The sequence below is a fragment of the Lucilia cuprina genome, chromosome 4 (genome assembly GCF_022045245.1).
Source record: "Lucilia cuprina isolate Lc7/37 chromosome 4, ASM2204524v1, whole genome shotgun sequence".
Taxonomy (NCBI): Eukaryota; Metazoa; Arthropoda; class Insecta; order Diptera; family Calliphoridae; genus Lucilia; species Lucilia cuprina.
In genome coordinates, this window is record NC_060952.1 from 48,079,357 (window position 1) to 48,106,664 (window position 27,308).

A 27,308-nucleotide genomic window follows, 5' to 3' on the forward strand; every position below is an offset into this window, starting at 1 on the left:
CAGTAAACTTAGGTACTTTTTGTCAGTGTTTCACTTCTTAGTGTTCAGTGAGAGAAAATTTCAATCATTTGTAACAAAAAGAAGAATATAAATTAAATTTGAAATATTTAAAGTCAAGTCTTCTAGATTTTGTTTGAAAAAATTCATACCATTTAGAAACAAATTTTTATGTATTATTAACTTCTTTATTAAAAACATTTTAATATTTTTCTTATTAAAATAATATACTATTTGCTAGGGTTGCCAATTATTTGTGTTTGAAATTATTCGAATAAAAATATACAAAGAGCAGAAATTTTGAACAAATATTTTATTTGGTATTGAAATTTTCTACGACTTAACATATTCCCTATATAAGGTTCCTTTCGGAAAATTACTTTAACGCATATAATTGGTTTTTAAAAGCGAGGATGGCAATGAAATTCGAAATGCAGAAACTTTTAAGGAACCAAACTGTTTTTGTAAAAAAATTATGAGGATCGAACGATATATCCCTGATCTAATGCGACGTGCTTGTTTTTTTAAATCATTTCAAATAATGAAGACTGTCAAATTTTCCATCCGCATTTTCTCTAATTGTATGATGGTTTCATTATGCCCTACACCACTATAGTGGGGAGGGTATTATGCGTTTGTGCTCATGTTTGTAACTCCCAAAAATCACTTCTGAATCGATTTAGCTATGTTCGTCCGTCCGCCCGTCCGCCTGTGTATCCATGTAAACTAGTGCGCACGCTACAGGTCTCAATTTTGAAGATAATTTTATGAAATTTGACACATGCTCTTTTTTTGGTTCAAGGACGAACGTTATTGAAAATGGTTGAAATCGGTCCGTTATTTCTCCTAGCCCCTATACAACAAATTACGTTAAATGTTAGTTTATAAAACATTTAACGTAATTTTAAGCCTAAATTTGTGCGTAATAAACCTTAAATAAAAAATTGCACAATATGTTTTGTATATTTTGCAAATTTCCAATGCAACTCATTTCGGGATGAAAACGAAAATTGTACTTATTTTTATTTTGAATTGTTGCCCAGTAAAAAAGCAATTGGAAATAGATGTAGAAAAATTACTACAAATTACAATGACACGCTAATGTTAATTTTATACCATTTTCACCTGAATTTGGGTAACTAGTTGTAATGAAATGCTAGGAATCCAATTAAAATTCAGTTGTTAATGTTTTATGAGAAAATTATCGGAAAATTAAATTTTAAAAAATATTTGAATTTGAAATAAATGATTCAACTCTATCTAATATATAACGAAATATTTTGTAATTAACCATTCAACTAAAGATATAAGATGTTTTTGGTTTTAAAGCAAATTATTGTTTTATGTCGTATTCAGAATCGGATGAACTGTACGAGTAAAAATGCTGTTAAGGTCCCATATCAGGAAATATTTCTTGCCAATTTGTCGTCAAAAAATTATGCAGCAAATTTCATCAAATTATATGTAAAAGATTAATATTGAGGGACGGAAAGATTCATCATAATAACATGTAATGATGAACTTTATACTTCCGTTGTGGATAGCAATTTTAAAGATAATTGAATTGAATGAATTTGAGACATGATCTTCTATGGTACCGTAGACGAAGCCTATTGGTTAAGATCAGTCCATAATTTCACCTAGCCCCCATACAACTGAACCCCCGAATAGGGCTTGTAAACCTTGTAAGTTCATAATTTGTTTAATATACTTGTATTTCGACAAAAAGCTGCAAAACTAAGTTCCATTCTAGCCTTGATGACCCCCATGAATTTTATAATTATAGGGTTTCATTTGACCCTATCCCCCTCAAAATTTTTCTAAAATGTCCACAATTTTATTCAACAATAAATGGCCTATGTACATATGTATATCCGAGGCAGGTTTTAATTCTACCTTAGTTTTTTATTTTGAAAACAAAATCACATTTTACTTTTTGTAACAGGTGTAAGGTATTATGTGGTCGTTCATGCCAGACTATAATTTCTTAGTTATTATTTTTGAATTGACATGATTGTTATCGACGTAAAGTAGGCTTTTCTCTCGGATCAACTTCTAATAGGGTAATTCTAAAATTAATCGACCATGAAACGCTTTTTTTTAATTTTTGTCTCTCGAGATAAATACAAACTCCTATAACTTTCAAATCCATTGAGATCCCATTCTAATTTTTTACATAGCAATAACAATAATTGTCATGAACAATGAAGAAAAATAAAATATCATTTTTTAGGATATTCAAGGATAAAGGATATTTTCTACTATATGGTTCTTGCGCCAGGACTTCATGCAATTTTAATGAAATGCAAAAAACGAGTAATCGTAGACCTGTCGAACAAAATATCATTTGTTAAAATCGGATAACTGGTTCTAAAGTTATTCAGTCATCGACAATTCTAATTTTGAACAAAAATACCCAAGATGCCCTACTTTAGATACCCATAATATATGAACCGAATGAGTTAAGAATTTATACGCCATAGAATCCGCAGTTAAGAGTACGTAGTCAATGTACGTTTCGAGTTATAACTAAATCGAAAGGGATGAAAAAAGGGCCATTATTTTAACAGCACTCCAAACTCCATATTCAAACTTTAAAAAATTTGATTAAAACTTTAAAAATGAAAGTTTTTTAATGGATATATGTATATAAGTGTTAAACACAAAAAGGATGAGTTCAATACCTCTCATAGTTTTATTATACCTGCGATGTGAAGTTGAAGGAAAAAGTCAATTTTTCAAATTCTTATAAAAATTTCTTATATTTTTATGTGTCTTCAGAATCACAAAATTATAGGGGGAAATTTTAATAACTCAACTTTTGAGTCTTAGCCAATTTTGAGTTTGTCTATCTTTTTTGAAAAGACAAATTGTCTATCTTTTTGGAAAGACAGATTTTGCTATAAAATGGTGCAATAATTGTTGGAGAATGAACTTCCTTTATAATATACTTGTTTTGTTTACTTTGAATTTAATCAATTTAGTTTGTAAATTTTAATTAGAAAATTTATTGATAGAAAAATAATTTTTTTCATTCCATGTTTTTCCGTAAATCAAATATCACTTATTACAGGTTATGGGACCTTCCGCTATATAAGGGTATTTTTTCGCGTGTGTAAAAATTAATAAACGTTATTGAAGATGTCCAATAACAATCAAATTAAAGAGCTTCGGGGAAGTAAAAACTATGAAGATTGGAAATTTACGGTTGAGGCCTATCAGCAAATGAAAGGTCTCAACGAACACAAACAAAGGCGCAATTAATTCTATTGGTAGATAAAATTAGATACTTATCCACATATTCGTAAAATTAAATATGGTGTATACTCTCAACAATTTTTGAAGACAGGGACTAGTAAGAAGAGTTGGACAGCATAAAAACTAAGGGGAGCTGGTCTCATTGTCGATGAAGAATGGGTAGGTTCCATGCTACTATCGAGGTTACCAGAAGAATACAATCCAATGATAATGGGTATTCAAAGTTCCGGAATAAATAACGGGAGATGCCATCAAATTAAAACTATTGCAAAATGCTGGTCAGAAGAAATTCGTTAAAAATAAAAAAACAAAATTTTACAATTGCAACCAGAATGTACACATTGCTACAAATTTTCCTAAGAAGTCGAAGCCAAAAAACAATCAAATGCCATGATTGGGTGCTTTTCTGTACAAGAATTCAACAATAATGAATGTTTTTTTTATTCTGGTGCGTCTGCACATATGGGTTCTAATTTGAAATTCTTTAACGAACAATTGCTAATAACAATTCTTTAACAAATAATTGCTAATAAAGAATCGATGCAAGTAAAGAGTTGTGGTCAAGTTGATATGGTTGCTAAGATTAAAAAATTTAAATAACAAAATGTGATGTTTCCCAACATATATGTCATTTGCTATCAGTTTCAAAAATTGTAGAATCTGGTTATAAATTCGCTTTTAATAAAAAAGGGTGCAAGATATTGAACAACTTCGGTAAGATTTTCGCAACAGGTGATCTGGTGAATGGTATGTTTAAATTGAACATTGCTAGTAACGGTGTGCTTATTTCTGAAGTGAAAAATGAAGAATACAACTTGTGGCATAAACGTGTTTTGTCCATGCAAATGATTAAATCTTAAAAAGTATGAAGTCTGGTGAAATGGTATTAATTGTGAAATAAAGAAGCTAAACTGCATTACTTGTAGAAAAGTAACGGCCTATTTTATAAAAACTAAAGATGAAGTAACAAATAAATTTGTGGAGTTTAAAAACTTGGTTGAAAATCAAACTGAAAAAGAATAAATGCGTTAAGAACTGATAATGGAACCGCTTACTGCAATGGGAGAATGAAGAAAATTTATATTCAATACGGTATTGAGCATCAAAAGACAGCGCATTATACGCCACAACATAACGGCATGTCAGAGAGAATGAACCGTACTATTATTGAAAAACAAGACGCATTTTATTGAATCCCGTCTACCGAAGAAGTTCTGGGCTGAAGCTGCAAATACGGCTGTATATTTAATAAACCGCACTCCATGTAAAACTTTAAGTAATTTTTCTCCTGAATAAGTATGGTCAGGTGGTCAAGTGTTTGGATGCAAAGCTTTGATACATATAGCATAAGAAAAGAGAAGAATATATAATGATGATATAAATTCTATAGATACTATTGATATGCGTTCAGATGCGACAGTAGCATATTCAGAAATGCCAAGTATTAGAGAAGATAGCAATTCTGATGAAGATCAATATTTTCAGAAACTGATGAGACATCGCCTAGAAACTATGATGACCAAAGTAACGACTGGGTACACGGACCATCTACGAGAGAAATCACATCACCTGAAACTGTAAGAAAGTCATCTAGAACACCAAAAGCAATATTTTTCAAGTGGATGAAGAACCCAGAACTTACAGATACCTACATCACTCTTTTATACCGTCCAAATGGTTTTATGGGTTCAGAATACACAAAAAGCTACGAATAGTCTTTAAGGGAACTATTTATTAGATTTATCGTTTGGTACAATTGTGACAAAACAAAATTATATGTACATTAAACCAACATATTTACTTACCAAAAAGGACGAATATAAGTATATTCCTTTTTATTTGTTTTTTCTCTGTCTCTCTTTTGTTTAATTTCTGACACTACGACAAATAACTTAAAATAGTACCGTTTACTTAAACCTTTTTTTAGACAAACTCAAAAATTGTTCATACCCTATGTATTTATTCAAATAAGCATAATCTCCAATTTATAATGGGTATTTATCATAAGTAGAGTGCATAATGGGAGCCCGCCTCCCTAATCGAAATTAAATTAAAAATACAGATTAAAAAAATTTGTATGCATATGTAAAACAAGTAAGAATGTTATAGTCGGTCAAGCCCGACCATATAATACACTACACCACAGTGTATTTCGCGGAATAATTAGTTTCCTTCTAAGTTTTTAATTAAATATTTTAAAAGCTAAGAAGTACTTAAGCCCTCCCGCAGGCGGGAGATACCACGATACCATAAAATATCATGTGCCAAATTTCATTGAATTATCTCCAAAATTGCGATCTGTAGTTTGATTACTAGGTTTACAAGCCCTATTAGGGCTTTTAATAGGCTTCGTCCCCGGGACAATATAAGATTATGTATCAAATTTCATTGAATTATCTTAAAAATTGCGACCTGTAGTTTGATTACAAGGTTTACATGGACGGACGGACAGACGGACGGAAATCGCTAAATCGACTCAGAAAATGATTCTAAGCCGATTGGTATACTTTAATGTGGGTATAAGGAGTGAGATCGAAAAATTCTTAACACATGTTTTTCATTACATTTTTCAACCAAAGTATTATTTGATTTTTTTTTTTTTTGATCAAGTTACCTTTGAAAAACATGTCAGTTATTATGTGTAATGTCAATTATATTAATTTTTTTGTTAATCTGATTAAAATGAGTGACCAGAAAAAAGTGCGTACTGAAATTATTAAATATTTTCAACTAAACCCAACTTGGTCTTACAAAAAGTTGGCCAAGCATACAAAGGTCTGCCGTCAAACTGTTTCCAATGTTATTAAACAGTACCGGGAGAACTTGTCAGTTGATAGAAATCCTGGTTCAGGTAGAAGGAATGGTCCACATGATGTTTCTAAAGCCAAAAAAATAGAACGCATTTTCAAAAGAGCTCCCAACACATCCGGTAGGAAAGCAGCTCGGTTAGCTCAGTGCTCGGACTATTTGGTACGAAAAGTTAAAGCTAATGCAGGTTTAAAAACATACAAGGCTCAAAAAGATCCTGAAAGGAACGCTGCTAAAAATTTATAGGCCAAAAACAGAGCACGGAAATTGAAGTCAAGTTTTATAAAAAAATATTCTTGCTGTATCAAATAAAAAAAAAATAAAGCTGTAAGTTTAGTGGTTTCTTTTTTATAAACATATATGTATGTTAAGAATTTTTCGATCTCACTCCTTAGTACCAATATTATTGTGCGTTACAAACATCAACACAAACCCAATATACCCTCCCCACTAAAGTGGTGTAGGGTATAATGAGTACAGATAAAAATTTTAACATTTTTAAGATTATATGTGGCATCACTGGATATTGTTTACTTTTTATGTTTTGTTTCTTGCTTTGTTTGTTTTTTAGTTCAAGCATACCTACGTGTGACTTTTGTTTCTCTTTGTTTCTCAAACCCAATATACCCTCCCCACTAAAGTGGTGTAGGGTATAATGAGTACAGATAAAAATTTTAACATTTTTAAGATTATATGTGGCATCACTGGATGTTGTTTACTTTTTATGTTTTGTTTCTTGCTTTGTTTGTTTTTTAGTTCAAGCATACGTACGTGTGACTTTTGTTTCTCTTTGTTTCTCAAACCCAATATACCCTCCCCACTAAAGTGGTGTAGGGTATAATGAGTACAGATAAAAATTTTAACATTTTTAAGATTATATGTGGCATCACTGGATGTTGTTTACTTTTTATGTTTTGTTTCTTTCTTTGTTTGTTTTTTAGTTCAAGCATACGTACGTGTGACTTTTGTTTCTCTGTGTTAGTAACAACTTTAAATGCTTATAGCTCCCAAAAATCTGAACCGATCTCATTAATATATAAATTGTGCACATCTTCGAAGAAATACCTTTAGAATAATATACTTTTGGATGATTTTTTAGTTAATTTTTGGTTGATAACGAAAACTAGTTATGTTTTCGTTTAAAATAAAATCCAGAAAGAATAATTTTAACGTTTACAGATTTGTAAATAAAATCCCTGAAAATTTTTAAACGATAAGTTGGAAAAAAATAGAAATCTAGGCATTATTGGATTAAGAGGGATGGCATTTGGAATTTTCAAGTTGTACAAAATCGAATTTAAAAGTGTACTTTTTTGTGTAAGATTGTACCAAATCTATATAAATTCTATACATATATATTAATTCTATTTAAACAATATTGTTGTTACTGTAATCATGGCAATTATAAATTTGAGTATGATTCACTGAAAAATAATTATCTTTTCAATAACTAACTAATGGTAACGATGAAAACATATTATGTTACTAACAAATATTTTAACTTACAAATAACCATTATAAGTTAAGCCCATGTTAAAATGGTCAGTCACCTGGGTAGTCAGGTGGCTAAGGGCCACCACAAGTGGTAGGTTAAGTGGTCAGTTCGGGACTGTCCCGTCGAACTGCTGGGTTTATAACGTCCCAGAAAAAAATTTTGAAATTGTTCAAGAAGAAGGGATATGTTCATGATTTCTTTAGTACGCATTCTTGTTAATGAATTTTAAATACATGTCAAAATTCTTATCAATTTGTCATAAGTAAAGTCATGAAAAATTGCACACAATTCACTTATGTAAAATTCTGTTATAAAAATTGTAAAATTCACTAAAATTTGGTGTTCTCTTAGGAATCAAAGTAAATAAATATTAATAATTTTATTAGATTTTTGTATTTAATATTTGTTAAAATTAGTAATATTAAGACCATTTTAACATCTTGATTAATAAGAGAAGAAAATACCAATTTGGGTGAATGCTTAACGGATTTTAATGCATTTTAAAATAAATATAGTGCACCAATGAAAATTTGCATGAGAATCATCGAATTGTTCCAAATACGAACACATGCTCGCCAATGACACGCTAATGTTAAAATCATGCATGTTTATCCTAAATATGAACCAGTTCATTATTAGTTGAACCCATGTATATACTACTTTTTTACACGTCTTTTTTTGCTGGGGTTATATGTATAAGTATTTCATTTTGTATAGAATAATGTTTATGTGAATCAAATTGGAAATCGAGTAGTGTAGTTTTTTTCCTTTTTAGAAACGGTAATTTTACTGATTCAGTAATCAAAATAACTTTGATTTCGATAAGTATTTTTAACGACATTTGATAACATTGGACAATAATGCAATCATGTATAACAAACAATATTGTGGTAAATATATTATGATAAAAATATTATGATAAAAGATTTTAGCTCATTTTCATCATAATATGTTATTTTATTGTTAAAATAACCACAATATATTTAGACTTCAATCATAATTTTAACCAAAATATGTTGCTCTTAGAACATGTTTTTTCTCTGCGTGTAGTTCTCAGACTGGTCAAAAGACAGTCTATTGTCTTGCTATGGACTTGAGATTTAATTAATCTATAAAATAAACAGAATACTAGTCCAGCCTAAAGAATAGCCCATATACTACAAAGAATAGACAACCGATAGAAAACGACGATTTATCGTCATTTTGACGATTTTTGGTTTCAAAAATAGCAAATTTTACGATATAATTTTTACCTTAAAATTGACGATTTTATGTATTACAAAACCTTGCTTTTAAAAATTCCCCTTTTTAATATGTTGTCACTATTTTTATATAACTTCGTGTTATTAATAACATTAATCGTTTATTTCAAGTGAAAACAGAAATCCACAACATGCACATACAAATAGAAAGGCTCTTTAAAATTATCATTAATAATTTTATAAAATATGATCTGTTAAAAAGTTATCAAATACATTTAATTAATTATAAAGACCCAAAAATTTTTTTTAAACATAATCAAGTTTATTTATACACCAAAAGATATTTTATCAAAATCAAAACTAAGTGATAGTGACGTTTTAGTTATTGTTGAGAATTGTATTAATTTTTATATTGAAAATAATTTGAAGAGTTTAAATATTATCAATCCCAATAATATTATGAATGAAAAGATTAGTGATTCATATTATGTAATACTTAAAGAATATCCTCATTTAACATTAGATTCTGAATTCCGAGAATTAAAATTTTTAGATTTCGAAACGTTGTTTGATCATACTGAAATTAATTTATGAAGTTTTTGGAAAGAAATTCTGAAATAAAAAGGGGATAAAATTCTGAAATAAAAAGGGGAAATCTTTAACGGATTTTCCTATTGAGACAAAATTAATTCAAAGTATAATGACTTTGCATTATTCATCTGCAAACGTAGAAAGAATTTCTAGCCAAGTGAATTTAATACAAAATACTATATAAAATTGAATTGTTATGTAATTAAATTTGTTATTTTTTGATTTTTTTTATCGAGATTTTGACGTTTTTTTCCCAAAATTCATCTGGCAGTATTGGTTGTCTGGTTATAATCTATTCCAGGATTCATTACAATATTCTCTTTCGAAGTGTATTAAAAATTAGATCGAAGTCCATAGTTCTTTAAACTTCGTGTTACAAATATAATTATTTAATAATTTCATATTTTAAAATTGTACAAAATGGGTCATTGGTGTACCATTGTACTTATGAAGTACATTGTACCAATTTTGCCAACCCTGTTTGACAATATTGGCCAGAAACTTTTTAAGACAATTTGGAAATGCCCAAAATGATTCGATTTTCATTTTTCATAGTTTGTTGGTTAAATATAATGCCATAAAATAATTAATACCCTTATTCTATAATTTTCCTTTCGTTCTGTAAATGTACAGAAACAGAAGCGTTAACAGAAAATTTTCATATTCTATATCATAAGTTACGTTTAACATTTGTATATTATGTTAATATTACGTTTTGTCATTATTGTAAATTTTATATTATTGCCAGTTTAAAATTTTGTAGTTTTCTCAGATGTTTTATGATCAAATTTGTTTAACAAAAAGTTAGTTTGGAAATCTGGTATTTTGGAATGAGTGACAATTATTATAATTTGAAAATAAATAAATTTTTTTGAATACAATAGCAAAAATTATAAATTTTCAAATGTTCTCTTCTGTGGGCTTTATCGAGGATGAAACAATAGATATTGAAAGAAGGGTATTAAGGAAAAGTTACAATCCTTTAGATATCCCAAACAGCGAGTAAGGATTATTGCAAAACAGATATTTTTGAACATTTAAATCATATATTATTTGCAGATTTGTAAAACCCTTTCGATTAAATAAAGAAACATTTACAAATTTCTTAGATATTATTTCTCGGCATTTGCGAAAAAGACAAAGATCAACGTTTATACCACCAATATTTAAATTAAGTGTTTTTTAAACTGTTTCGGAACAGGAAGCTATCAAAAAGGGGTCGGAAGTAGCTGGTTGAATGCACTGTCCCAGCTTGTTATTTTAAGGATTATATGCGAATTATTAACGGTTTTTGAAAATAAAGTGTGTGAGAAATATATTATTCTTGAACGTATGAAAAATGAAAGATCTACAAAATAACTTTTTTAATAAAAGTATAATTTGCCGGGAGTCGTAGGATGTATAGATGACACTCAAGTCACCATCACCTGATCAAAAGCACCACAGAAAGGGTTACTACAGCCTTAACGTAATGTTCGTAAATATACATATATGTATAAATATGTACGTATCGATTTTTAACGTTTATGCATATTATACAGATCTGCAATCATACATTGAAAATAAAATTTGTTGATGCCCGATACCCTGATGCGAACCATGATTCCTTTATCTGGAAAAACAGCGATGCACGTACTTTTTTGAAACGAAATTTCAATTAGGAAAGACAAACATGTGGCTAGTCTTGTCTATTTTAATTTTTCACAACTAATGTTTGTGATTTTTCAGGTGATTCGGGATATCCACTTGAATCATATCTTATGACTCCATTCCGAACTCAATCTCACCAACATGATGTTGTCTTTAACCAAACTCATGCTAAAGTTCGGAATTGTATAGAAAGATGTAATTGGGTTTGAAAAACAGATTTCGATCAATTCTGTCAGAGAGAGGTTTGCACTATAGTCCATAGAAAGCAATACAAATTGTTAATGTATGCTGTGCCTTACACAACATTTGCATACGTTTTGGACACATAATGGATAATATAGAATTGACAAACCAAGAAAATGATGCAATGATCCGATTCAATTAATTTAAATACAAGAACAATTGCAATTAACTGTAGAAATACATTAGCTCATTCTATTATGAATAATTAATAAATAATTTGATATGTTTCTATTTTATCATTTATTTATAATGTTTCTTTTAATACGTTAACTAAATCCACAAGAATAGAATTTTGATTACTAAGAATGTCGTTTTGTTCAAGTGTATGTTGATTTTCAACCTGCTGCTCAAGAAGGTCTATTGTCGTTGGTTATACCCTACACCACTTTAGTGGGGTGGGTATATTGGGTTTGTGCTGCAAAAATCGGCAAAACTTAGTTTTATAGAACTTGAAATGACACTACCGATTTTTGTATTGATCGGGCTTTATTTGACCCTACCCCCCATACAAACTTCCCTTCAAAAAATGACTTAAAGGTCAAAATTCAATTACAAACACTAAGGATTGGGCCATATTTTGCCCTATTCCCATTTGAGACCTCTTGTAAAAATACTCTTTTTTGCCAAACAAAAAGTAAAAATATTCCGAAATAAAGTTAAAAAACCAGGAATCGAAAATAATTATTATTTTTTTTGAATTTTTAACGAAAAAAGTAAAATATAAGAAAATATAGGAAAACAAATTTAAAGATATCATTTTTATTGTTTTAAGCTATATTTTTATAAAACGCTATGAATAAACAAAAATGATATTGCCTTAATGTTTTTTATTTCTGCCAAAAATGTAAAAATCAAAAAATAATTATTATTTATGCAAAAAAAAAAAATCATTTTTTGATTTTTATTTGGGCACAAAAATCAGAAAATAATTATTATTTCCACCAAAAAAATAAAAATCCAAAATAATTATTATTTTTTGAATTTTATAAAAATCATAACGGTTACGGTCCCTGTAAAAAGCAAATCAAATTTTTAAATAATCCCCATTTTTAACGTACATATATCATATTGTCGGCTACGCCCGACTATACATTCATACTTGTTTTCTTTCTCTTGTTGTATGTTGATGAGATGTAGATGGATGTTCAGATGTATATTAATGTTGTGATGTAAATTGAGTTTGTGACGTAGTTGAATGTTGTGATATTTTTTGTCATATAGTAGTACATATAGGCGAAACTGAAGCCGTTTTCAAACAAAAATTTTTATTCTCTTCACACAGACGAAGAGTGTGAGAATAAAACAAACTTCTGAGAACTTAACGCACTCACAAAACTTCAAATTTTCTTCGCAAAATTGCGAGGATATTAGCACTTATTAGTTTTTCTTATCACTTAAACTTAATGTTTATTATTTTTTGCGACACTTTTAAACAATTTAAAACCCCGAATATAATTTGTATTTTACAAACGAAAAAACAAGTATGAATGTATAGTCGGGCGTAGCCGATCATATGATACCCTACACCAGTCAGTATGTATGTTAAAAATGGGGATCATTTAAAAAAAATAAAGCATTAGGTTTGTTTTTTTAACTATATTTCGGAACATTTTTACTTTTTTTTGGCAAAAAAAAGAGGGCTCAAAGGGGAGTAGGGCAAAATATGGCCCTATCCTTAAAAATGTTGTTGGGGGGAGTTAAGTGTTCTTCAATATTATTTATGTAGAATTTAAAAGTGTTATTAGTGTTTGTAAGTAAATTTTAACCTTTAAGTCATTTTCTGAACGGGAGTTTGTATGGGGGATAGGGTCAAATGAAGCCCGATCATTACAAAAATCGGTAATGTCATTTAAAGTTCTATTAATCTAAGTTTTGTCGACTTTTGTTAACATAATTGATCATTTAAATTAATTATAAGCCAAAAGGCCCTATTTGGCCTTTGCGCACAAGGTTTACATGGACAGCCAGCCAGACGGACGGACATAGCTTAATCGACTCAGAAAATGATTCTAAGCCGATTGGTATACTTTAAGGTGGGTATAGGACGAATATTTTTGTATGTTACAAACATCAGCACAAACCCAATATACCCTCCCCACTAAAGTGGTGTAGGGTATAAAAATATATTTAATTCTTTGACACTTCATTGTGATTAAAACTGAAAAAAGAAAAGTTGTACATTTTCGTATTGAAAATTAAAAAAGTATTTTACATACAAAAGACGTGTTTATAATATGTTTTAAGATAAAATATCTTTTCAAAAAAATAAATGACTAATATTTTCATTCAGTGCCATATAAAATTTCATTAATAACACATAAAGAATAACGTCCAAAAAATACATTTTTTATTTAGTACCTTTTGACCAACTGTGTTAATTTTTGTACTTCTACTAATACATTCTCACCAGTTAGGTCTTTGACAGGGGACTTAGGTCCTTGACAATTACTTTCGCCTATATACTACTATATGTTTTTTGTGTTGAAGGTAGTTGTAAAGTGCTATCCCTGCCAACAATTTCCATCGAAATTGTAACCATAACGTTACAGCTTAAAGTTTAAAACAATCTAAATTGATATAATCTGAGTGAATGAAAAGTGACCCCGTTCGGAAAAAACTGCTCCCCCTGTTTAATACTTACTTGGTGTGTCCATTTCGTTTCAGTTTCAAGTCACTTTTTTATAACATAAAAGTGCGTAAAAGTAGTAAATTTCCAGTTTTGCCATAACAATAGAGAAGCTGGAAAGTGTTATGATCTTATACTCTTTTATGTTCTAAAAGCGATGTTATAATATTTTTTTTTATTTCTCCTTTATTATATTGTTTTGCACTTACTAATCACTCACTGATCCTTATTATATATTAAACTATGTTTTAGATATGTATATTAAATTTTAAATTAACACAATTTATTGAAAAATCTTAAACAATATTACATATAAAACTGACGTTGTATTTAAATTGTATTCGCAGCAAGACAACATCTTATTGGTGCTTCATCTGAATTTCTTCAGTGGTACTTAGGGTTGCCAGCCCGGCTGGACTTGGCTGGATTGTCCTGCTTTTTTGGTGCTTGTCCAGTTTCAAGCTAAAATTTAATTTGTCCAGCCAAATATAAAATTTTTAGTATACTACAATAACTTGGCAATAATGTTTATGTTGTACTTACTTTTGTTTTTAGTATTTAATTTTAATTCTTACATAAATATGTGTGTATATGCAAATATGTATGTGATAGACTTAACCGAAAAAATGTAAGTTTAGATAATTAAATTGTAAAGAATGCAGTGAATTCATTTAATTGTAATATTTTGAAATAATAATACATAAAGTCTCCGTTTTAAATATTATTACTACTACCTTTTGGTGCACTGATGAGCTTAAAATCACTTTATGGGGCGAACAAATCTTGTCCGTCCTTCCGTTAATATTTTTATAGGAACTTCTTATAAAGCACTTATGGTACTTATATGAAATTTGGTGGGAAAAAATTAAGTCCACAAAATTAAATTTAAAATTGAAAGTAAAAATGCAATTTCTAGACCTACTTAAAATTCTGTATAAAAATATGCTGTGATAATAAGTCGAAATTCTGAGATAAACCAAAATATATTTATTAGTATAAATCTAACTAATATTTTTAAGTAACATAGCTAAGGAAAATGAAAACAAAATACAAAAGTTGTAATAACATAAACGATCAATAATCGCGATACATGCAAAGATTTGATATCTTTGGCTTCAACTGTATCATTGGGACTTTTAGTTCTTTATTTAGATATTATGGACAAAGCTGAAAACGAGGTTTTATTTTATCTTGTTAAGTTCTTAATTTTAGCCACTTCTTCTGCGAATGTGAATGATTGCTTTTACACAGTTGAATAGCCCTGAAGTTATGGGTGCAATGCTTACATTCTCTACACGTTATTATAATTGAATTGCGCTAAAGCGCGTAAACAATTGAGTAATTTTTCAAAATATTTATTAAATATATTAGTAAACAAATCCGCAAAGATGCATATTTTTCTAAAGTATCACTATATGTCAAAGTAGCAGCTAAATTAAAATGTTTTTTTTTGTTATTCTGAAAACTTTGTAAAAATTCGGATATATGGTCAAAACAAAAATTATTAACGAATTATATTTTATAGAATTTTTGGTTATGGGATGTCGAATAGTATATTTGCATAAAAAGTCCAGAGATATAGGCGGTGTTGAGTAGCGATATGAGATATTTTGGTGTATCACTGTGAAATTATTTATACAAAACCAATATTAACATTTTCTCAGTTTTTTTATGTCCAGCTTTTTTAAAAAGCTGGACAAACTTTTTAAAACCCAATGTCCAGCTTTTTGTGAATCGCAATCTGGCAACCCTAGTTGAACCCCTTTATCAGCATTTTCATTCATAATTTTTAATTTGAAATTTTTCGTTTAAAAACACAAATTTAATTTTTATGTTAGAATAATAATAAATATATTATTTCAAAGTTTTTTGATTGAGATTCTCACAGAAAAATCTCTAATTAAATATGAAGATAAGTTCCTGTTTGCCGAATGTAATTTTTTCTGAGTAAATGAGTTAAATAATGAAAAGTTTAAAAAAGTTCATCGACACAAATTCCTAAACAAATGTAGTATCCGCTACTATGTTATTTCCTGACATATAAACCGATTTCCATCAATGTCCTGATAATATTTTCATTTAATTGAATTTAGATAACTTCTTATGAGTGCAAAACATAATTATTTGTTAATATTTCTTAAAATCTTTCATTATTTATTTGGTTTTAAATGCACGGAGTATATGTTAACCTTATATTTTAAATTGCAAATAAATGCATTTCCAATGGCAATGAACAAAAATAATAGTTTATGCTTTAGTTTTTTCCGACATATATTTATAAAAGCTCCATGTTACGCTTTTATGTCATTTCATATAAAGTATACTATACAACACTAGAAAAAGTTAAATTTTTTCTTCATTACAAAGAATGCAAAAACAAAAATTGAAGTGGTGTTAGTGAGGCAAGTAATACGCTCTGCCGATGTCGGCAATAAACAAATAAAAATCAGCTTCCCTGACGATTTCATCTTACTTAGTGCATCCTGGTTGAACTATTTTAAAGTTTTATTCAAACTTAATTTTTATTGTCAAAAAAAATTAGTAATTTTGTGATTTTCCAAGATTTAAACCGTGAAATTAAAAAATAGTTAATAAAATATAGTAAAAATATAAATTAAAAAATACACCGTTGAAAGTTTCAATCAAAAATTATAGTAAGTGTCATGGTAAGAAAAAATAAATTAAATGCAGAAAAAATTGTTGCATTGTTTACTGAACGCTCGCAAGGCAACGACTCGACTCAAAATTTGCAAGTTAATCAAAATGTAAGTAATCTACCTCAAAATAAAACGATATTTCAAGACAACACCGTCAACAATCAAATTGGTCAACGAAGTAATGAATTGAAAATTAATTTAGCTAAATGGGCAATATTCTTTAATATATCGAATATTGCAGTAAATAACCTTTTGTATATTCTAAAAGATCAATATTGACGGATTACCCCTTTCAAAAAGCTCCAACAGCCAAATTTGGCCAATTTTGGTATATATTCATGGCTATAAAGAAGCATATGCTGTAGCAGCCCTTTTGCGGATATCGAAAACCTCCAACATCTGACATGTTAATGCAAAAATTTCCTAAAGAAATTAAAGAAATTGAGCTAAATGCGGTGAGATTTCAGGGAATTACATACCAAGTAAAATGTAGAGCTTTTATTTGTGATGCTCCTGCCCGTACATTCCTGATCACAGCTGTCCAAAATGTACTCAAAAGGGTTCCTATGTAAACCACAAAATGATTTATAAACTGGAAGATCACCGTCTACGTACTGATGAGGATTTCAGGTTGAGAGTGGATCCAAACCACCACAATTGCATGGAACATTTGGAAATAGAAAAATTGGACATAGATATGGTAAAAAACTTTCCAAATTACTACATGCACGTCGTCTGCTTAGGTGTCACAAAAATGATGTTATTAAATTGGATCAAGAAAAGAAATACAAATTATTGCATGAATACCAACAAAATCAAATCTTTAGAGTCAAGACTTCTTTTCTTAAAAAATCAAATTCCTAAAGAATTTTCAAGGAAGCCTCGCCCATTTAATGAACGGTATAAAGCAACAGAATATAGACAATTTTTATTATACACCGGTGTTTTTGTGTTGAAAGATATTTTGGAGCCGTCTCAATATAACCATTTTTTGTTATTAAGTTTATCTATAAGTGTTCAAACATATTTGAACAAAGTCTAAAATCTTATTTTGGTGCATGTGTTTGGTCATAAAAACTATTCGATTAGTTCACTTGAGTTACAAATAAATATTTATCGCTTAGTTTTTTATGACAACCTTTAGTAATGATAAGAATGCTAGTATTAAGATGCACATTAATTCTCTTGTTTATGTAGCGCATTTATTGGAAATAAAATAGTAATGTTTGAAAACCTTGAAGAAATGAAACTGTTGTCAAAAGTACCTAAGTCTACTGTCATCCGGTACCTAACTCTAAGAATGTATTAGTAGAATTCTCAAGTCAGCATAGTTGCAAAAAATAGTATTGAAAAATATTGAAAAAAAATTATTACATTTCAATTTATACTTTGAAAGGTTTCTTAAGATATTTTGCACATATTTTATCTATAAACATTTTATAAACACGTCTATTTGTTTTTTAATCTATAATATTGAAAAATAAATTATTTATTTGAAATATCTTTTTCGTTTACCATACGAAAATTTACAACATTGTTTTTTTTAGTTTTAATTTCAAACAACAAAAATTCAATGTCAAAAAACAAAAAATATTTTTTTTTTTTTCGTTTGTAAAAAATATATTATTTTCGGGCTATTAAATGTGTTTAAATTGTGCAAAAAAAATATAAAATATAATGTTAAGTGATCAACAATATTTCAAAGTGCTATTATCCTCAAATTTTCGCGAAAAAGTTTAGAAGTTTTGGGAGAGAGAATACAATTTTTACGTATGTGTTGGATTATTATTGTTGTAAAAAAATGACAGCGTTTCACTTCTTGTTTATTCTTTGGTCCAAACCATATAGTAGTACATATAGGCGAAACTGAAGGGGTTTTCAAAGAAAAATTTTTATTCTCTTCACACAGACGAGCTCTGAGAAAATAAAAAAAAACTTCTGAGAACTAAGCGCACTCACTAAACATCAAATTGTCCTCGCAAAATTGCGAGGATATTACCACTTATTAGTTTTTCTTATCACTTAAACTTAATGTTTATTATTTTTTTCAACACTTTTCATTTATTTAAAACCCCGAAAATAAGTTATATTTTACAAACAAAAAAGAAATATTTTTTATTCTTTGACATTTTATTTTAATTAAAATTGAAAAATGAAAAGCTGTACATTTTAGTATTGAAAATTAAAAAAGTATTTTACATACTTTTTTTAATTCAACAAAAAAATAACAAAAAGACGTGTTTATAATATGTTTTGAGATAAAATATATTTTCAAAAAATAAATAACTAATATTTTCATTCACTGCCATATAATTTTATTAATAACACACAAAGAATAACGTCCAAAAAATACATTTTTTATTTAGTACCTTTTGACCAACTGTGTTTATTTTTGTGCTTCTACTAATACATTCTCACTAGTTAGGTCTTTGACAGGGGACTAAGGTCTTTGACAATTACTTTCGCCTATATACTACTATATGGTCCAAACACATACAATCCCTACAAACATTTTCTATTGCGGAAGTTACCCGTGTGAAACTTACTCACCAAGATAAAATCTATAAAAATAAATCTAAATACAATGAAATTTTATAGTTTTTATTAAAATAATTGAAATTAAAATAGTAGAAAAAATAATTGATTTAACAACTAATCTAAAAAAAGTAATATATGTACATACATTAGACCGACTCACAAAAAATTGTGAATGAGTTTTAACCCCCTGTTATGTAATATGATGTCTTATGTACATACATATGTATCAAAAATTTAGGATTATTACCTTATAATAAGATAATTTGCAGGAAGTCTGTATTGATATTCCAACTGTTGGCTGGAATACTTCCAAAAATTATAAAATGTTGGACTCTAAAATATTTTTGTAGTTCAAATTGTAGGAGTTATATTTTGGAACGCATTAATCCTTCAACGAAATAAACAAAAATAATGTTATAATTAATATTGAATATACATACTTTTGTGTTTATTGAAATTACCTGTTATACTTTAAGAAGCAAAAAAATTCTCTTATGATCAATACATTTTCCACCAAAGTGCAAACGGTCAGATCTATTTTTTACATTTTCTGCAAATAATCGACATTTTAAATGGAACCGCGTGATGAAATAAGACATTTATAACTTACCAGATCCCTTTTTTATATTTTAATTCTGTTAGAAGTATTTTAATATGGGATTGCTGCTTTCTAAAAATATAAAATAATTAAAAATTTATTTATTTATTTATTTATTTATTTATTTATTGTTTTGAATCAATAAAACGTTACCTTTCATGAACATTTTTTAAATAACTTGGAATTAAACCGTCTATAAAGATCTGATATTACTAAGTCATGGATTAACGACCCTAAACGGGATATTGCTTTTTACACTAACTGCCGGTCCACACTAGGGAACTTTTTTCGGGAAACTTTTGATTTTGCGTGAGAGAGAAAGAATATCATTCATCTCTCTCGCGGCACGAAGTTTCTCGTACTCGGAAACTTGTTTTGTTTTGTTATTCTTCTCTTTCGTACAACAACAAATCAATGCAATTAATACGTAGTTTCTGAAACAAAAGTTTATATGTGTGGACATGAAGAAAACTTCAAAAGAGAATGAAGAAAAAGTTTCTCAACATATGTTTCCCTGTGTGGACCAGGTCTAATACTGCAATACTATTTTTTGTTTGCTCTCTTCTAATTAATTACTAAAAAAGTACCTATAATTAGAATAATTAAATCCAAAGCTATATGAAAATTAATAAAATTGTATTTCAAAAAGGTGGTTTTTAAAATATTTGATTTTAATATTAAATATATTATATGGGCAATTTCGTGTCAAGTGACCTGACCCAAGTCAAAAAATTATGAAAGCCGAAAGGTACAACCTGAAAAAGTCTTAAAATACTTATAACTCCTAAACCAATTAAGAGAGAGACGAAATTTATTTAATATAAAAATATTTTTAATTAAACATACTAGACTTCGTTTAAAAATAATGGAAATGGAAGCCGTTTAGAGTTGTTAACTTATTCCTAAAATAGTATTTTAATGTAAAATATGACAACTTACTTTTTAATTCTATTTATATAATACTTGAAGATAATTACTTTTTGGTATATATTTAATAAACTTCACCAATTAACAAAACCTTCTTAAATGTTTTTTAACAGTTAACTTTTAACACAACACTGTCATATTGTTTCTTATTGCTTAATATTCACAATATATTAAATACACTATTTTTCTATGAATATTAAATTCAATAACTGATTTAATTTTTACAATGATAAAATTGAACATGACTGGACAAAACACAAAACATCACTGAACTTAGCCAAATTTCTGCATTATTTATTTTTATTTTTTTCACGTTCACGCTAAAAAATGGAGTATTTATATTTTTTTGTTTTCGTACTCATCTTACTATCATCCGGAAGTAACCTAAAAGTATACTTTGTTTTTGTAAAATGTGTGCTTTCGTCTGTCAATCGTCCAGAAGTGACTACAATTTAGACTTCCAGATGATTAAAATGCAATAGTAATGTGTACACTCTTCAAACTATCTTCAAGAAGTGTTATAGACATACAAATCAAGAAAATAAAAATTAGAAAACAATGTATTTTGTTAGCGTAATATGTGTGTTCTCTCCTAACTATCATCCAGAAATCACTAAAAGGTATACTTTCTGATGAAAAAAAACGCAATAGTCATATTTTTTGTTTAAGAAAAATGGATGCACTCTTCTAACTATTATCCGGAAGTAACTTAAAAGTATATATATCGAAATAAATGTATTTTGTTTTTGTAAAATGTGCGTTCTCGTCTGACAATCGTCCAGAAGTGTTTCTGACGTGGTGTCTGGGGTGATGCGCAATAGTTTTGTCTTCGAAATATTTGAAGGGATAGTTTGCGTCGAACTGCAACTGACAGCTTGTGTTTACTTTATGTATTTAAAAGAGAGCGGTCACAGTCAATACGCCAAACTTGTGCTCAAAGTAGAAAATGTTGGGAAAATTGAAACTTTGGCGTACGAAAAAAAGGAAAAGAGAAAATGATAACAAAAACAAGCTATAAAAATAATTGTTTTTCTATTTTGTTTTGTTTAATTGTGATTTTTTGTGGGAAAAACACCATTTTAACATTGTTGCTTAAATATTTTTATATTCAGTTATATTATCTTTTGGTTCTATTCCAATAAATAAGTTATTAAAAATAAAACAAACAAAAAACAGTCATATGTTTCTCATATTTTGGCAACGCATCAATTGGGTAAAACATTTTTTAATTTGCGTAGACCTGGTCCACACTAGGAAACTTTTGTTGAGAAACTTCTTTTTAATTCTCTTTTGAAGTTTCCCTAAGGTCCACACATAGAAACTTTTGTTTCAGAAACTTCGTATTAATTGCATTGATTTGTTGTTGTACGAATGAGAAGAATAACAAAACAAGTTTCCGAGTACAAGAAACTCCGTAACGCGAGAGAGATGAATGATATGATTCTTTCTCTTTCTCTCTCACGCAAAATCAAAAGTTTCCCAAAAAATTTCCTAGTGTGGACCGGCAGGTAGCTGTCAGTCGCAGTTCGACGCAAAGTATCGTATGTGTTTGGACTTTAAGGTTTTTTACAGGGGACTTAGGTCTTTGACAATCAGTTTCGCCTTCATAATACTATATGTATATATACTTATTTTTCTTAAAACTCGTTTTTAATGTCAAAAAATATTGTAAACAAATATATAAAACCAAACCAAATCAACGAATGTTGTATCCGAATTATACGCAAAACTAACACATAAAATGACAGCCAAATTGTACAAGTAAATCAAAACAGCACAATGGTTAATGTTTATGAATATCACAATTTTATTAATAGTTTTTAAGGCTAATGTGTAATTTAACTAATGTAAGCATTTAAACCAAAATAAAAAAGAGGTTTCTAGAAGCTGAAATAAAATTGTTGTAAGAATGTACTTACATATAAGTACTTTTTTGTACAGATTTCAATTTTGTAGAATTATTTTAATTTTTTAATACAATTTTTATAGATTCTATAGGATTTTTGTGTATTATTTTTGCCCAAATACAATAAATAATTTATCTGTCCGTCTGTCTGACAGTGTAAAACACACTCACGTTTAAACTATGCCAAGGAGATCAACCAAGTTCACCGAAGATATTTATATATTATTATCCTATTTGTATCCTAAGCAGTTTGGTATTGAAAATCAGTAAAATCGGCTCACGACGTAAAAAGTTATGAGTAAAAATTTCAGACTACCTCGAAAAAAATTATGTTTTTTCGTAATTCTTCAGATTTTTTCTCAGAAACTACAATAGATAATTAGATGAATTTTGGTCACACATTATTTTATTCTACCAGAGATCAAGTATGTTGAAAATTATGACAAATGATTCACAATTTTCCATAGCCCCCTTTCAAAGGTATATATTCCCGGAAATAAGTTTATCGTTAATATCTCCCTGCAATATTAATATAAATACAAAATTTTGTATATGTCAATATAATACAAAAAGAGATCATACTACCAAAGAATATTTGTATCGGTCCACAATTGGTCATAGCTCCCATATAAGGTCTACTTCCGAAAATTACTTAAACGCCCATATTTCATTGAATTATTAATTTGTTTAGATAAAATTCGACATGAATATGTTTAATGTATACGCTAATCATTCTACCAAATTTTTCCCGGATCGGTCCATTATTAGTCATAGCTCCCATATAAGGTCCACTCCCGAAAATCACTTAAACCCATATATTTCATTAATTACTTAATAATACCATTATAAAATTTTACTTGGATATGTTTTATATACACATTAATCATCCTACCAATTTTGTTCTTTATCGGTCCAGTATTGGTCATAGCTGCCATATAAGGTCCACTTCCGAAATTCACTTAAATGCATATATTTAATTAAATTATTTAGTTATCGAGATAAAATTCAACACAAATATGTTTTGTGTATATGTAAACCATGCTACCATTTTTTTCCGGATCGGTACATTATTCGTCATAGCTCCCATATAAGGTCCACTTCCAAAAATCACTTTAACGCACATATTTCATTAATTACTTAAGCTATTTTGGTAAAATTCGACACAAACACTTTTTTCTCTATATGAATCACCTTGAAAAATTTTTTTCGGGTCGGTCCATTATTGGTCATGGCTCCCATATACGATTCACTTCCGAAAATCAATTAAACGCATATATTTCATTGAATAATAAAGTTATCATATGACTAGCATACGTTTTTTAATTAAATTTTTCCGGATAGGCTCATTATTGGCCATAGCTCTCATATAATGTCCACTTCCGAAAAAACGCACATATTCAATTAATTATTAAAGCAATTAGAGTAAAATTTGACTTTAATTTATTATGTATGCACATAAATCATTATACAAAATTTTTTCTATTTGCTCTATAATTGGTCACAACTCCATATAAGGTCTATTTCCTTAAGCGCAAATTGACAATCAAAGTTTTCGGGATAAAATTTTACATAAATGCGTATTTCTGAAAATCACTGAGTTCACTATTAAATGATAATATATCGATAAAATTCGACATGAGTATGTTCTGTGTATAGATCATTCTGATAAAATGTTTTTAAACTGACCTATCGTTTCAAAAATCACACAAACAAATTTAAGTAGTTCATTATTATTTTTATTAAATCGGTAAATACAACCGAATTAAATTTAGCATTCAAATATAATTATTTCAAATATTAGTATTTGTAACTGAAAAATAGGTTGAAGCTACAAATGTTTAGTTAAATAAGCATTATTCCATCATCGCAGCCAATAATCAGTTAAAAAGAGCCTAAATAAATTCGAAATTCCCAACCGATTATTTGCTTTTGTTGACACAAAAATATTTATTAAAAAAAATTGTGATTTACAAATATTTGGAAAAGCGGCCCGATGTTTATTTTTACGAGCGAATAAAATAGAAAAAGGTAATGTTTAATCGAAAATCCATTTTTTAGTTGCTTTTAAGAGATTTCATTGCATTTGCAGGAATAAAAGCAAGTAATTCAAATCTACAAGAAATGCAAACCGTTCAACGTAGAACATTTCTCCAAAAAAAAACAGAAAGGAAAGTCGCTCCAATCAAAGGTAAAACATATATTATTCCCCTAAATGAGATGCGAGAAGTATTAAAAATGTGTGTGCCTAAAAGCATTTTGACATATTTTATAAAATTTGTTTGTTTATAAATAAAATCCACAAATAAAGGCATAATAATTAATATTTCAGTTGTAAATTCTAATAGTTTCAATTCTCATTACCGAATTATTTTTTTAAATAATTCAGAGTTTCATGTATTCGAAAATAGTAATCGAATTTTTCAGTTACTGCAATAGAATTATGCCACACATATAATATATAATATGTTCAACATAACATTGAGTTTTCGAGAGTGAAAAATGTCCAATACGGGATATCGTTTGAAAGGGGTTTTAAAGCCGCGTTCAATGATGTATTAATCATAAATAATAATAATAATTAATAATTGTCATATGCCAAAATATTCAAAATTATTAGGTTTTTCACTAATAAAAATAAAATGTATGCACACTAGGGTGGGTCGAAAAAAAGTTGAGTCAGTCACCCCCACATTTAAAGATATGTTAATAACATTTTCAAAAATATAAAAAAATATTTTTTTTGTCACGCCTTGAAATACCGCCTTTTTGGTTTTTTATACGCCGCCATTTTAAGTCCGATCGTAACATATGATATATCAATATTTATGGCTTGGATGTAGCTACATTAGATGATTTTTAAATTGGACATAAAATTCTATGCCAGACTTCTGATATCTCGGATCCTTCCTCAAAGTCTATTTATTCTACTGGTATAAAGTACATTTAATTACATGAAATATATTCTTTTAAAATGTTCACTTTTATGCCTAAAGAGCTATTATACAGGTATATAAAAATACCTGTATAGTTCTTAAAACAAACAATTAATTTGCTAGGGATATGGTCGAAAACAACTTTTTTAAATTAATTTCCAATACAAAAATTGCATCCTACTCCTATCTATGAAAAAAATATATGAAAAATTAAAGTGTTAAGTTTTATAAAAATGTTTTTCATGTTTTTTCTATACAACTACTTATATGTTTCTTTATTTAACAATTTTTAAAAATGTTTATACTATTTTTTATAAAATGTGATAACTTATTTTTATGATAAATTAGCTAATTTATTTATTCTTTTTAATAGGTTCATATTTTTAGAGAAGTTCTTTAAATAACAAAAACTAATATAAAATGATACCATATATGAGCATAACTAAAATATGATTTATTTTTTAATATATCATTTATATTGAATTTTGTCTTAATTTCCATATACTATTATAATTGGTGAAAAACTTAATTTCTGAAAGAGAGCTAGGATCAATTATGGATCGATCCTATTAAAACTGGTGTTTGATTTATTTTCTTATATGAGATAGATTTGCAGGATTTCATCCTGATTGTAGTGTTTAAGAGGGAATTAATGACCTTGAAGCCATTTTTAAGAGCTCCAAAGCCCTATTTGAGGAGTACGGTTTTATGAGTGCTAGGGGAATAATGGTCCGATTTAATCTATTTTCAAATGACTTCGTTCTTGGGTAAAATGAAAATGTATCAAATTGTCTGGAAATTTTTGACTTGCAGTTTGATTACAAGTCGGATGGACAAAGCTAAACCACTATAGTGCTGCAGAATACAATAAACTTTCCTCTTTTTCGATAGGAAGTAGAATCTGGAATGGTTTGTAACTGAAAAAAAAACATTTTTTATAATATATTAAAAGAAGTGTTTTCGACGCTTTTTTCTGGCAAATTGATTATTTGTTGTGAAAACGGTTGATAATGAATATGTGAACATTTTTAAATATCTATAAAATAGCTGTTAATGCATAAAAGTGAGCATTTCAAAGGTCTATATTTTATATAATTAAAGGCTCTTTATTATTGTATAGCCACAATTTCAGATTTTGGGGAAGGATGCGAAATATCAGAAGTTGGGCATAGAATGTTACGTCTAATTTAAAAATCGTCTAAGGGTGAAATGTAGCTACATCCAAGCCATAATTATTGATAAATTATATGTAACGATCGGACTTAAAATGACGACGTAATATATAAAAAACAAAAAAGGGCGGTATTTCTAGGCGTGGGAAAAAAATTATTTTTATATTTTTAGAAATGTTATTAACATATCTTTAATTCTGGGGGGTGACTGACACTACTTTTTTTTGCCATAGGACCGACCCACTCTAAAGCACAGTTGTTTCGCTTCAAACATTATTTCCAATGATATCAAATTTAAAAAAATAACTAAAAAAAGCAAATTTTTAAGCGGTCCAGCTCACGAACAAAAACAAATTCTTTAATCCAAAGAGTAAATTTTTTATGATCATTCATTATTTCAAATATTTTTTATCTTTTATTGTTTTGAACACTTTTTTCTTATAAATTTATTGAAAACAAAAACAAAATTTTTAATTTATTTGTTGTTCTCAATATATTTGTAGAAATGAAAATGTTTTTTCGCATTTAGAGAAACCGGCAATTAATTCGTATATTTAAAAATTTCCTTTAGAATTGTATATTAAAGTCATATTTTTATGGAAAATTCAATTTTGAGCAAAAATTCTCAAATCGCATAGTCGATATCAAATTATAGTGACCTGTTTTATTGTAGTCGTTATATTTAAATAAATAAATTTGTGTTTTTT

The 27,308-nt window shown here is 28.4% G+C and overlaps 1 protein-coding gene and 1 long non-coding RNA gene across 7 annotated transcripts in view; one reads left to right on the forward strand and one right to left on the reverse strand.

Moving 5' to 3' along the window:
• Positions 1 to 27,308, reverse strand: part of LOC111681379 — a 297,068-nt gene that overhangs the window by 237,546 nt on the left and 32,214 nt on the right. The window contains exons 1-3 of one of the 5 annotated variants that reach the window (XM_046950220.1): positions 19,676 to 19,731; positions 19,527 to 19,615; positions 19,313 to 19,453 (exon numbers count right to left, since the gene is read on the reverse strand). The exons of the other annotated variants lie outside the window; for them this stretch is intronic. The gene's annotated coding sequence lies outside the window, so the exon portion shown is untranslated. Of the gene's footprint in view, positions 1 to 19,312; positions 19,454 to 19,526; positions 19,616 to 19,675; positions 19,732 to 27,308 lie in introns of those variants that run through there. 5 annotated transcript variants of the gene reach the window in all.
• On the forward strand, positions 10,201 to 11,451 carry LOC124419725. 2 transcript variants are annotated; one of them, XR_006940783.1, is made up of 4 exons: positions 10,201 to 10,353; positions 10,411 to 10,824; positions 10,893 to 11,025; positions 11,080 to 11,451. It is a non-coding gene; the product is annotated as an uncharacterized LOC124419725 (long non-coding RNA). The 2 variants fall into 2 exon arrangements; XR_006940782.1 differs by having other exon boundaries at positions 10,893 to 11,451.